The sequence below is a fragment of the Gossypium raimondii genome, chromosome 11, assembly GCF_025698545.1.
Source record: "Gossypium raimondii isolate GPD5lz chromosome 11, ASM2569854v1, whole genome shotgun sequence".
In the NCBI taxonomy this organism is placed as follows: domain Eukaryota; kingdom Viridiplantae; phylum Streptophyta; class Magnoliopsida; order Malvales; family Malvaceae; genus Gossypium; species Gossypium raimondii.
The window spans coordinates 39,558,253-39,572,948 of NC_068575.1; the positions used below are offsets into that span (position 1 = coordinate 39,558,253).

At 34.3% G+C, this 14,696-nt stretch overlaps 1 non-coding gene across 1 annotated transcript; it reads left to right on the forward strand.

Moving 5' to 3' along the window:
• The first annotated feature begins 7,747 nt into the window (after positions 1–7,747).
• On the forward strand, positions 7,748–7,853 carry LOC128035196 (small nucleolar RNA R71). The gene has a single exon (XR_008191597.1). It is a non-coding gene; the product is annotated as a small nucleolar RNA R71 (small nucleolar RNA).
• Positions 7,854–14,696: the final 6,843 nt, after the last annotated feature.

Consider the following 14,696-nt stretch of genomic DNA (forward strand, 5'->3'; position numbering starts at 1 on the left):
TTAATAAGGATTAAATTGTGGGCAAACCTCTTTTATTAGAAATAAAGGTTACATTGCAGACATAACAAGAACAGGTTATCAAATGGTCAGTTTTAGCAGAAGCGCTTCAAGACCAGCTATTGAGCTTCAAGAAGGCAACATGGATAAGTATCTGCAATAATTACAGTCGTACACTTTTATTCAAGAACAAGGATTTGACCCTTTAATGAGGAATTTCAAAGGAATATGGGAAAACACAAACTGAAAGGGAATGGATAAAATTTTGTCTACCAGTTGAAGATCCCCTAATAATTCCAGTGGTGCAAGAATTTTATCTAGCATTAAAAAAAAGGGAAGCAGTCTGACCGTTCTATAAGATGCATTCTTTTGTGAAGGTCAGAGAGGTTAATGTTATGTTAATTGAAATGAGTATTTTCAAATTTATGATGCACCATATTATTATCGTGATTACCTGTATAAAACACATTTTAGGGAATTCAAAAACATTAATAAAAAGGAAATATTGAGCTTCCTAACAGAAGGGAAAGAGATGTGGTTGTATCGAACGGGGATAGCAATTCCTGAAATGTTCAATCAAGAGCTAATGACACCAAAAGCTAAGATGTGGATGAAATTCATATGTTCAAGAATATGGCTTATAATAGAGATGTCTGAGATTAGTCCAATTCAAGTGATCATAACTTACGGGATCCTCCAAAAGAAGCAAATATATTTTGGAACATGGATATATAAAAATATGGTTGATTGTGCGAGAAATTTAGGAAAGGGAATATTTTTTCCAGATCTACTTATGAAACTATGTAAAATGGCAAGAGTAGCCATTGAACGGATGGATAAAACCATGAATCTCCAAAGGAAATTACTTGGTGATGATTTATTCAAGCAATTTTTTCTGGTACAGATGAAATAAAAAAGGAAAGGAGAAAAATAGTATTTCAGGAAAATGAGGACTAATACTCAAGAGTGATCTAGTAGGATTAGGAGTAGACAAATTTAGGAAAATTAAATGCTTATTTCGTTATAAGTATTTTTTTATTTTAAAGATTGTATTAAATTCTAGGGTAACGTAAATTTGTTTTTAGAATTAGGGATACATACATAATTCTTTTTTTTGAAGTTTGTTTAAGTTTTTCTTTAAAAAAACAATGGAGGAGATACAAACAATTCGAGCTTCACACGATCAACGAAGGAAGCACTCACCATTATCCATTAGAGAGATCATGATCAATTGGGTAACTTCTCTCCTTATCTTTCTATGGGCTACACATTGAGGACAATGTGTAAACAAAAGTGTTGGGGGCTTGACCGCCTTCGGACATACTAACATCCAGAGTCTGAATATTGCACTAAAATATAGAATTCGGGGCAGTATCCACAAGTATACGAGTCTATTTGTAATATAGTTTTACAACAGAGTGGGTGAGTACTCCGAGGATCATACCCATGGGAGGCGAGCAATAGATCAATTCTAACCTAAACACTAAAAGATCTAATTAGTAGTTTTAAATTTAGTTATAGTACGAAGAATATAAAATAAAGGATTTTTAGGGTTTTTTTATAATGAAAATAAAATAGCATAAAAAGATAAAATTCAAGAGATTAAAAAGGAAGAATAAATCAAATCTTATTATGGATGATTAGCTTGCATTGATAATCCCCATCAACTGTCACTTCAGGTTCCTCGTCAATCAACTAGTCATTATCCTAGCAGGATTTTTCGATCTTCCACTAACATAACAAGTCAGCAAGAACTACTTATCTTCTGACCTCACAGTCCAAGCTAGTTTGGGTTAAGGTGTTCACGAATGGGTCATACCAATTTTGTGTTAATTCCCACCTTGATGACTTCCTGGGGTTATCAAGCCTGGGGTTTGTTTCACGTTCTCCCTTTCCCAAATGGCTGATCCATTGAGTAACCCTACAAACAGTTAACAAATCATACCTCCACTCTCTAATCCACCATAGAAGGATTAGTTCCTCATGGTGATCCTAAACAATATATAATTGATGTAAAGAGAAAGCATGTTAATTAAATCGAAAAGATAGAGTAAATGAAAGAGCCTGATTTTATTGATATTAAGTGTAAATCCACAAATTTGAATGATTCCACAATATAAATCTCTTGAAAGAAAATAATGAAAAAAATAAACTAAAAACTAGTACCCTAAGAAAACAAAACTAAATCTAAAGGAAGAAACTAAGTTAATGAAAATGTGTCTATAATAAGTGCCAAAAGAGCCTATTTATAGCGTTCAGGTGGTTACCATCCTTAACCTTAGATTAACTTATGTTCCTAAGCTTTAAACTTGATTGTGCGAACCAAAATGCCCTTACTTCGTGTTTAATTTCTGTCTTAGAGTCGATGTCGCGACACAATAGGACCTGTGTCGTGACATAGCAACAAATATACTCCTCTATAGCCATCTTCAGCGGTATGTCACGACATCATCAATCTGTGTCATGACATCGAAGGTAGACTTGAATTTCCTCCATTATGTTCCCTATATTGTGACATCAGTCCTCCTATGTTGTGACATAGCATCTAGTATCATCCTAAAATTCCTTATCATGATCTCCTGCACACTCACAAAGTACATTAGCTCTCAAATAGGTCTCATTCGGCCCTTAGGGTCAATAAAAGACTCAATTTGCACATTTTATTGAATGCAAATAAAACTAAAGAAACTTAACTAAAATGTAATGAAAATGCTTGTATTCAGGCTCCTTAAGTGTGAAAACTAGTTTAATCTGCTACACCGAATTTCGACAGATCAAACTCCCCCACACTTAAGTCATTTCTTGTCCTTAAGCAACATAAAAAAAGATGACAAAGAAGCATGACAACTCTTGAGCAAGTATGATACAAGTATTGACTTCAAAACATATGACTTAGGCATTTCATCTTTACTAACAAATTTAACATGATGAATAGTTGACTTACCACCTTTGACTTCAAACATCTAAGTTCAGTATGTTACAAAATATAAAACTATTAAGGGACTCTCCTATAGGAATCTATCAACAAATCATACAAGTACTTTGATTATCCAAGCATAATACAAATAGCCGTTTATGCACATGTCTAGTATGATGTCCATTCATGTATAAGGATATTTAGGTCACATAGGAATTTTTGGCTTGTAACGTTCTGAAGCTTAGGACAGGTACAGAACTCACAAGGGTTACAAACATGAAAATAGTTTGGCACATCGTATTGATCCCTATTTTTCCCCCTTATTTCTGCTTCTCTCACCTTCCTTATCTCTCCACATAGGAAATCATAGCATGGCATAGTAACACTGCTAGCCTACAGGTTTTGGTGCACTAATGAAAGACGTTTTTTCTATTTTTGTGACTTTGTCACTGTTCTTTTTCAATTTTTCTCACTCAAGAAAGCTTTTTGGCTTTTCATGTACTTATTCTACTTGTTTGGATTTTATTTTTGGATTTTTCTTCTTGTTTTGTACTTTCAAGCTAACCTTTAATTCCTATATCACACTAATCTTTACCTTTTCACTCTATTTTTACAAACTCTGCCATGATGTATCTACTTAACCCTCAATACGTATGGTCAAACATTTATAATCATGTAGTGTAGGACCAAAAAGAAAAGCAAATACAAATTGATGTTTTTAGGCTCGAGGCTTGTAATGTGATTCATCAAGAAGTGTCATAGGCTCAAAAATTGGTACTAAAGGTGAAATATAATTAGGACAGCTTTTTGGCTCTGGATGTGTTCCAAACAATGCCTTAGGTCATCCCTAAATATCTCAACATGCACAAAGTTAATCAACCAAACAAATACAAATTAACCTGTTTATCATTCGCACTAGCATGCTCGTTTCCTTGTATTTTCTATATCACTTGGTATAGTTGATTGCTTAAAACCTATTTATAGTGTAACATATAGAACTTAGTAGCCTAATAATCAAAATTTTAGAATCACCTATCGGCATGCCAAATTTATTCATAAACAGAAGCAACATATGTACATGCTCCTAACCAAGCACTTGTATTTCTACAAGCTCAAGCACTCAAAAGACAAGAAAAATCAAAGAAAATGTAAAAATTTGATACACACTTTAGTTAACATATTGTCCTCAATGTGTAGCCCATAAATAAATAAGGAGGGAAGTTACCCGATTGATCATAGTGGCTTCAATTTCTAATGGTGGGTGTTTCCTCCTTTAATCGTGTTAACTCGAATCGTTTGTGTCTTATTCGTGTTGGGTTTCTACATGGAAAATTTTACAAAGTGCAACAAAACGAAAAATCTATTTATTATTCCTACTCTTACAAAGTCTAAATTAAAATTAATAATTAATACAAGTCCTTATAAAAATAAAATAGTTCAATTGTCCTCCTCATCCATCTCCTCACTCCCATCATTCTCCTCTTCTTTATTTTCCTCCGCGCTTTCATCCATTTCTTCTTCTTGCTCCGCATTCATCAGCCCGAACATGTCAGGTGTGTAATTGGGGACCCAGATGTTATTTGTCCTTACAAATTCTTAGAATATTGGTCCCGACTCTTGCATCCAGTCTATTATTCAATCAAGCTTTAGAAGACTACTTTCACCGACGTCTTGTTGAGCTCGTGTCAACATTTGTGATGGAGTCGGTGTAGTTTTCGCTTCCTGTTGTCGCTTGTTCCAATCCTTTATTTGGTTGGCTCACAATTCTGTGTACTATTGGAACAAGGTGTCGCCAATAATACTTTAGGATAGTTTTAGCGACTGCTCAGTGGATGTCATAGGCACACCCGCCTTACTGCATAATGCAGTCACTAGGTGGGGAAAGAAGACTCTCACCTTCTGGCTACCAATGCATCTTTTGATGTTTTCATGAACCCATTTACCAATACATACCTGCTTTTTCTACAAAATAGCATAGAGTAACATTGCTCTAAAAGTATAATTGGATTCACATTTTAGCCTTAAGAAACATGATCACATGATGAAAGGATACTGGGATATTGGTACCTGCACAATATTTTCATTCACCCCTTCTTTTAGTCAAGAAGTTTATAATATTTTCCATATCTATATCTCGGAAGTATTCTAGATTAGTTTGATCAATGAAATTATTCTCTTAATATGGAGCATTATAAAAATTGAAAATAATTCGAGGGGTTACTTACACTTCCCCCACACAAGTACCATATCCCACATACGACCTTGAAAAATTAGAGGGATTTGGATCCGTCGATGGTTTCAATTCATTGGTTCTTCTAACTTTTCTAAGAGGCATGATATTTCAATCCTAATACATTGCTAAGCAAACAATTCAATTGAGCAGTAAAAAGTTAAATTTAGGAACTCTTAACCTTGAATATATAATCGAAGTTCATTTGAATTCCTTTCTTCCCCGCGATGTTTCCGTTCCTTGCTGCCCCGAATATGGTTGAAAATTTGTGAAAAATAAATAGAATGTGTAAGAAATTGGGCGTTTTGGGTTTAAGAGGTTTTGAAGGATTTGAGAGAGTTTGGGGAATTAGGAGTTAATAAGTGCTTTAATTAGAAGTATGGTTTTAGGATAGAAAATAGGGTTGTAAAGGGTTAAAAATTAGGTTAAATAAAGATTATCCAGCCGTGTTACACGACTAGGTCAGGTCGACCCTACAAAAAATTACTGCGATGTCGTGACACAAGGGTTCTGTGTCATGATATCCCTAGCAGACTACCTTTGTCGCGACATCGGGGTTCGTTGTTGTGACACAGCCTGCAGTTTTGAGGTATGAAGGAAATTGTCTACCATGTCGCGACTCTCTGGGGCAATGTCACAACACTGACTTTGTTTTGGCTAAAAACTTCTAGCTTTAAGGATGGTTCGGTTTAGAGATGGACTTACATAAAATAAAAGTCAAAATCTAAACTAGGTTATTAGTTTCATATACAATAAGTTACAAAAGTTAAACAACAATTCAACCAATTCTTAAGTTTTACTGTCGAATTCATCCGATTGTGTCACTAATTCATCAATGGAGGATTTCCCTATTCTGTCAGTATTCGTCCATCTTCCATCATGCCATTCCACCTGTGCCCATTTTTCCTTTTCCTTAAACATGTTTATTCTTTCTCTATGCATAAAAAACTATGTCCCTTGACTTGAGGACGTTAGAAATAAATAATATTTGACATTGTTCCCCTAACTTCCTTTTATCTTCATCGATTGATTGATGGCCACATTTAAAAGTTTCAATCTCACCATTAATTTTCATATTTAACTCATTATTTTCTAAACCAATGGTGGATCTCGAAGTGGCTAAAAAAGGCATTCCTGGTAACATCAGTATCTCACGATCTTCTTCAAAAACAAGTACCACAAAATCTGCGAGGGTAATAAAACTTCGCACTTTGACTAACATATCTTCCAATACTCCTTTTGGATGTACCGAAGACCTGTCAGTCAACTATAATGTTATTTGAGTAGTTTTCAAATCTCCTAACCCGATTTTTTCAAAAATCAATAGAGGCATTAAATTAATACTAGCTCCTAGATAATATAGAGCTCTATTAAAGTGAATACTTCCTATCTCTATGGGAATAGTAAAACTCCCAGAGTTTTTCAATTTTTGAGGTACCTACCTTGAAATACGCACGCTACAAGAAGTATTTAAAGTAACTTGTTCTCCTACCTTAATTTTCTTACGCCTAACCATCATCTCCTTTAAAAATTTAGCATACTTAGGAAAATTTTCAATTAACTCAATTAAAGGTAGGTTAGCATTCAATGTTTTAAGTAGGTTTAGGAAACTTACAAATTCATCATCATCCCACCTTTACTTTTCTTCTAGCCTCGAAGGGAATGGGATTTTTGCACCGGCAGAATCTTTAGTTACTTCCTTCTCTTTCTGTGCTACCGGTGTGATTACCTCCTTTGACTCTGGCTCAGTTTTTGCTTCTAGGGATACCTCTTGAGGATCGTCATTATACTTCACTATTGTTTCCAGAGTATTGGTTTCTGGGCTACTCAATGTTTTGCCCAATCAGAGTGAAATTGCTTTCACATGCTCCTTACCTTTTCTCCATCGATTATCTTCCGTGTTGCTGGGAATACCTATGCCAATTTGTCTCTTGATGTCACCCATCACGCTCATCAATTGGCTCATTTGATCCTCGAGTTTAGTCATTGTTCTTGTTGAATTGGAGCACTCAGACTATATCTATTTGACATAGGTTCTCATTGACTGCATTTTTCTCTCAATTATGTCCAACCGTTGACCACATGCAGTATGGCCATTTGGTTTGACCCTATCTTGATGTTTCTGTAAATATGAAGGTTGGTACTTAGTTTTCTTAACCTGATTTAAATTATTACTTGCTCATTGATTCCCCCATCTCAGATTTGGGTGATCTCTCCAACTAGGATTATATGTATTCAATTATGGGTTTTTACTCTTATTTCTAATGTAATTTACATCCTCAGCTGAGTTGTTGATATAGTGGGAGAACGTTTTGTCTCCCCCATGAATAGAGAATGTAGAAGTCGATTCGATACGATTTATTCTATCCACTAACTATTGATACTTATCATCCTATTGGATAGCTTTTACCGTAGTGGGTTTCTGACCATATGTGAATCGTTCAATTGGCCACTGACAAGAGTTTAGTGCCATATTCTTGATGATCTCGTACGCATCCTTGTACATTCTATTCATAAAGGCTCCTCCTCCTACTCAGTATAATCCAGATCGTGCATTTTCATCCAACCCGTTATAAAACACCTGCAGTTGCATCCACTTAGGAAATTCATGGTGCGGGCATTTTCGAATAAACATTTTGAATCTTTCCCATGCCTCATAGAAACTTTCTCCCTCCATTTGTCTAAAAATAGCAATTTCTCTTCTTAGTTGTACTGCTTTGTTGATTGGGAAAAACTTCTGTAAGAATTTTTCAGCAAGTCCATCCTATGTCGTGATAGACCCTGGTGCCTTCGAGTCTAACCAAGAAAAAAATTATCAATCAAGGAGAATGGAAACAACCGAAGATGAATAGTGACATCAGTTACCCTGTTATACTTAAAAGTATCACTGAGTTGAAGGAACCATTTTAAATGTTGATTAGGGTCCTTTTTCGTAGAGCCCCTAAACTGTAAATTATTCTAGATCATTTGAGTCATAGTTGGTTTTATCTCAAAATTATTAGTTTTAATTTTTGGCCTTTTATACATTCTTGAAAAATGTCCAAACTTAGTAACGCATACTCCCTTAAAGTTCTTTCGTTCCGAGCCATATGTATGTTTGCAGAAGCTATGGTGCTGGTGGGTTTCATAGGGCTTTATTGTCAGCATCATTAAATAGTGGATTTTCACGTGGTATGTTACCCGCAACTGGTGGTGGTGGATCTTGTATATGTTTCTATTATTGTTGATGAATTTTTTAGATTATTTTTCTCTGGATCTGTGGCTGATACAATAGGTGTGCCCCTATTACGAGTCATACCCTAAGCCTAGAAAAAACAGATTATTAACAATAAATGAAATAAAATAAAATCATATCTATAACTTAAATTTTTTCTAATTATTCTAATTAAGTGTGAAATTAAAATTAACCTAGTGATGTTGCCTCCCGAACAACAACGTCACCAACTTGACCACCTCTGAATGTACTAACGTCTAGAGTGTGAATATTGCACTAAAATATAGAATTCGGGCCGGTATCCGCAAGCATGCAGGTCTAGTTGTAATACAATTTTACAATGGAGTAGGTGAATACTCTGAGGATTGTACCCAATGGAGGCGAGCAATAGATCAATTCTAACCTAAACACTAAAAGATCTAATTAGTACTTTTAAATTTAGTTATAGTACAAAGAATATAAAATAAAGGACTTTTGGGATTTTATGATAATGAAAATAAAATAGCATAAAAAGTTAAAATTCAATAGATTAAAAATGAAGAACAAATCAAATCTAATTGTAGGTGATTAGCTCGCTTCAATAAACTCCATCAACTGTCACTTTGAGTTCCTCGTTAATCAACTAGTTGTTAGCCTAGTAGGATCTTCCGATCTTCTGCTAACTTAGCGAGTCAGAAAGAACTAATTATCTTCCGACCTCACTGTCCAAGTTGGTTTGGGTTAACGTGTTCACGAATGGGCAATACCAATTTTGGGTTAATTCCAAACTTGATGACTTCTCGGGGCTATAAGGTCTGGGGTTTGTTTCACATTCTCCTTTTTCCATATAGTCGATTTGTTGAGTAACCCTACAAAATAGTTAACAGATCATACCTCCACTCGCCAATCCCCCATAGAAAGATTATTTTCTCATGGCAATCATAAACAACATATAATCGATGTAAAGGGAAATCATGTTAATTAAATCAAAAATATAGAGTAAATAAAAGAGCCTGGTTTTATTGATATTAAGCATAAGTCCACAGAGTTGAATGATTCCACAATCCAAATCTCTTGAAAGAAAAAAACGAAAAAAATAAACTAAAAACTAGAACCCTAAGAAAATGAAACTAAATCTAAAGGAAGAAACTAGGTTAACGAAAAGATGTCTATAACAAGTGTCAAAGGAGCCTATTTATAGCCTTCAGGTGGTCGTCGTCCTTAACCCTAGGTTAGCTAACATTTCCTAGCTTTAAGTCCTATTTTGCGAACCAAAACACATTCAGCCGGTGAACAAGATAGCTCATCAAAAACCTTGATTGTATTCCCTAACCAGAATTTAGCTCTCTCGGGATCATCCTCAGTGGTAGCTCGAAATTTTTTAGCCCCATACTTATGTATCTTATCAACAGATGGTTTACTAACTCGGATTGGTTCCATACCTTGAGGAATAACGGGAACCGGTTGAGGAACAGGAGGGGGTGGAGGTTGTTGAGCAGCCAAGTTCGCCCATACAAACTCGGTAAACCATTCATCATTTGAAAGAAGGCTTAATTAGCCTCTCGTCCTCGCCCTCAAATACGGGCCTTGTACCGTTTGATGTTGCTCTGTAAACGGAGGCTTGAGCGTCACTCTCTACTTCATCAGAGTCAACTCGGTTGGATGTCATTGTTACATGAAAACATATTTTAAAACGGTTAGGAGATATCACACTATCACAAGTTATATAATGGCATGTATAACTAGACTCGTACATGCTACGTCCAGTCCAAGAATCAACTAAACCGTAGCTCTGATACCAATAAATGTAACACCCCTAACTCGAATCCGTCACCAAAACAAGGTTATGGAGCATTACTGGAGTTTACAAATCAAACAGAAAAAAATTTCAAACATTTCTAAACATATCAATATTCATATAAAAACCAATCAAATTCATACATATTGTTCCTTATACGAGCCTTCAAGGCCTTAAATATAGTTAGAAACAAGTCGAGACTAAATAAAAAACTTAAAGAATTTTTCAGAAAATAGTAAAAATTCTCAACACTACAGGGGTCACACGGCCAAAATTAAACATCTAAAATGTACCAAAAGAGCCGATGGATAGTGTGATATAGCTTTGACCATCTTCCAACCTGAACGAGCTTCTGATTCACTATAAAACATAAAAATAACACAGAGTAAGCATTTAAACTTAGTAAGTTCGTATAACTTAGAATTTAACTTACCATTTGATCAAGTAATAGGTAAGTAACAAAACATAACCCAACACATTTTGGTCAAATGCTTAAGCACATATACACCAACCATATTAGCCCTGTAAATTCACATTTATGAACCAATAAACATGGATGAGCTCAAAAATTAATCACATTCCATATACATGTATCATCCATTTCATATATCTATTTATCATGTAACATCATTTCCACATATTTCATGTGTATACCTGTAATAGTTTGTATCAAACTCATACCATTTCATATCAGAACATTTCCCGTTGAACCGTTTAAAATATTGTTGGATACCCAGGATAGCTCACACAGTGTGTGCTAGCTAATACAACTGAAATTTGTCAATTCTTGTACATGTATGCTCATACGAGCTATGAATCGGTATGCTCACTTGAGCTGTAGATCGATATGCTCTCATGAGCTATAAATCAGTATGCTCTTACGAGCTATAAATTAGTATGCTCTCACAAGCTGTGGAGTATCTGCAACACATGCAAGACCTCAACCAAATCATGTAACCCTAATGACATGTCATTTGTATCCTTCGGATTCCTATGGTTCAAACTGGACTCTGTAATTGTCGTACGTAATTGGATACGCAACTGGTAATTATTTAGGACGTTTCATAACATTATATATATTTCAATTAAAAACTTATAAACACGATTTAATTACACGAACTTACCTCGATGAGTATACATAGATATGGAGGCGGTTAATCCTAGACTTTCTCTTTGCATTGATCTAACTCCGTACGAGGTCTAACTAGATCTATACAGATAAATTTAACTCAATTCAACATATAACTCATTCAATTTAATCCAAAACATTTTTTTGGAAAAGTGGTTATACTTTTAATTCTTTGCAATTTAGTCCCTAGCTCATAAAAATGGAAATTTACACAATTTCACCATAACCCACTACGGTCGAATATCAAATAGCTCCTTAGCATGCACTATACTTCAATTATTTCATAATTTCACCATGTAATATTTCCTATTTTTCAATTTAGTCCTTAATTGACAAGTTCATCAAAAACCTCTCTACAAAAGTTGTTTATCTAACAACAACCATTCATTTTCTAACATCGAAATTCAAAACTCATATACATGCATCAATGGTAAAACCTTAATAGTTTAACAGTTTCACAAATTAGTCTATGGGATAGCTAGATTAAGCTACAACGATCCCGGAAACATAAAAGTCATTAAAAACGGGATAAATATACATACCTAATTGAGCATACAAGCTTGGCCGAATGTTGAGCACAAAAATGGATTCTTTCTCTTGTGAAAATTGGTTAAAGATGATAATGTAAGATGATGATAAATTTTATTTTAATTAACTTATCATTTATTTACTTATTTACTTAATTAACCTTTAAAATTAATCAAAATTACACAAAATGCCAAGCCTTCATATTCCACTAACACATTTATGGTCTAATTACCATATAAGTACTTCCATTTAAAAGTTCTATAGCTATTTAATATATTTAGCTACTAAAACTCAACTTTTACACTTTACCCAATTTAGTCCTTTTATCAAATTGAACATGTAAATGGTAAAATTTCTTAACGAAATTTTTATACGGTATTACTATCATGCTATAGGAAAATAAATAATAATAAAATAATTTTTTTAACTTCAGACTTGTGGTCACAAAACCATTGTTCCGAATTTACTGAAAACGGGTTGTTACAATGGACATCATACTAAACATATAAATAAATGACTATTTGTATTCTGCTTGGATAATCAAAGTACTTGTATGGTCTATTGGTGGATTCCTACAGGTGAGACCCTTAATATTTGTATACTTTGTAACATACTAAACTTAGATGTTTGTGGACAAAAGTGGCAAGTCAACAACTCATCATGTCAAGATTTTTTGTAAGTATGAAATGCCTAATTGGTATGCTCCGAAGTCAATACTTGTATCATATTTTCTCAAGGGTCGTCATTTTATTTTGTTTGGTTTATGTTGCTTGAGGATAAGCAATGACTTAAGTGTGAAGGAGTTTATCTGTCGTAATTCGGTGTAGCAGATTAAACTAGTTTTCGTACTTAAGGAGCCTAATTACAAGTATTTTCGTTATATTTTAATAAAGTTTCTTTAGTTTTACTTATATCTAATGAAATGTGTGAAATGAGTCTTTTATCGACCTTAAGGTCCGAATCAGGCCTAAGGAGAGCTAACGTACTTTGTGAGTTTGTAGGAGACCATTAGAAGGAATTATAAGCTGATATTGGACGCTATGTCGCAATACGTGAGGTTTGATGTCACAACATGAAGAGAAAAATAGAGAAAGTATGAAACTACCTTTGATGTCGCGACATGACTAAGGATGTCGTGACATACCCCTGAAGATGTCTCAAGAAGGAGCATATTGTCTTATATGTCATGACACAGGTCTTGATGTGTCGCGACATCGACTCTGGGACAGAAATTAAAAATGAAGGGTGTTTTAATCCGCACAATCAAACCTAAAGCTCAGAAACGTCAACTGACCTAGGTTAAGGATGATAACCACTTTAAAGCTATAAATAGGCTCATTGGGCACATGTTATATACACCATTCCATCAACCTAGATTTTCTCTTTAGATTTAGTTTCATTTTCTTTCTTTCTTAGGTTTTTCAGAGTTTAGTTTATTTGTCTGTTGCCTTCCTTCAAATGATTTGATTTGTAAAGACGATCAACTTCTAAGGATTCGTTCTATTTATATAAATCAGGCTTTTCTTAAACTGTAAACTTTAATTCATTCACCATGCTTTATTCTTTCATTTATTTCATTATGATTATGAAAGCCATGAGGAACTAATCCTTCTATGGAGGATTAGCGAGTGAAGGCATGATCTATTAACTATTTTGTAGGGTTACTCAACAGATCAGCTATTTGGGAAATGAAGAGCATGGAATAAACCCTAGGCCTGACAACCCCAAAAAGTCATCAAGGTGAGAATTAACCTAAAATTGGTATTGTCCATCCGTGAACACTTTCACCCCAAGCCAGTCTGAATTGTGAGGTTGAAAGATAAGTAGTCATTGTTGACTCGTTATGTTAGTAGAAGATCAGAAGATCTTACTAGAGTACTGACTAGTTGGTTGACAAGGAACCCAAAACGATAGTTGATTGGGATTGCCAAAGCAAGCTAATCACCCATCACCAAATTTGATTCCTTTTAATTTTTCTAATCTCTTGAAATTTAATTTTCTTTTATGTTATTTCGTTTTATTCTTAGTATTAAAAAATCCCAAAAACCTCTTATTTGTGTTTCAGTACTATACCTCAATTAAAGTATTAATTAGATATTTCAGTGTGTATGTTAAAATTGATCTAGCCTCTGCCTCCCTTGGGTACGATCATCGGAGTACTCACCCATTCCATTGTAAAACTATATTACAAATAGATTTACATACTTGTGGATACCACTTCATAATTCTATATTTTAATGCAGTATTCAAACTCTAGACGTTCATACATCCGGAAGCGATCAATAATGAGTTAATTTCACGAACTTACTATGCTTAATATAAGCTTACGTGTTTCATTTAAACTTTTTGTAGGTCCATTGGAATCGTGACGTCAATTGGACCAGCTCAAGAGATCACACATTATCCGTTTTTTTTATAGTCATTGTTGCTTATTTTAGGTCAGTTTGAAGTGGCGTGTAAGTAGGCATCCTTATATATATAGCTATACATATAGGCTTTAATTGAAATAGTAGCTTATAAATTTTATTTTGGATATTTGGTTCATGTGGTTGATGTTTTTGTGATAGATATATGTGGTTAACACTAAGTATCATAATAAGATGGAAATGGTCTTTATGAGTATGAATATGAAAGTGGTATTATTAGAATAGATGAAAAGGATTTAGTATGTTTGAATTTAGGTTAGCAAGTGATCTTGAAATGTTAATTTGGATCAAAATTGAGGTGAGAATTGTGGTACCTTTTGTTGGTACATTGGTTAGTTTTATAGGTTGATGGAATTGGTCTATTTTAAGTGTGTTTAAAATGTATTTTGGGTCATGTGAATGTTTATGGAAATGGTGTGTTTTGGTGTGCAAGATTTGGTTTTGAAATGGCTTGTTTTAGAGGCAACTTATGCTGCAC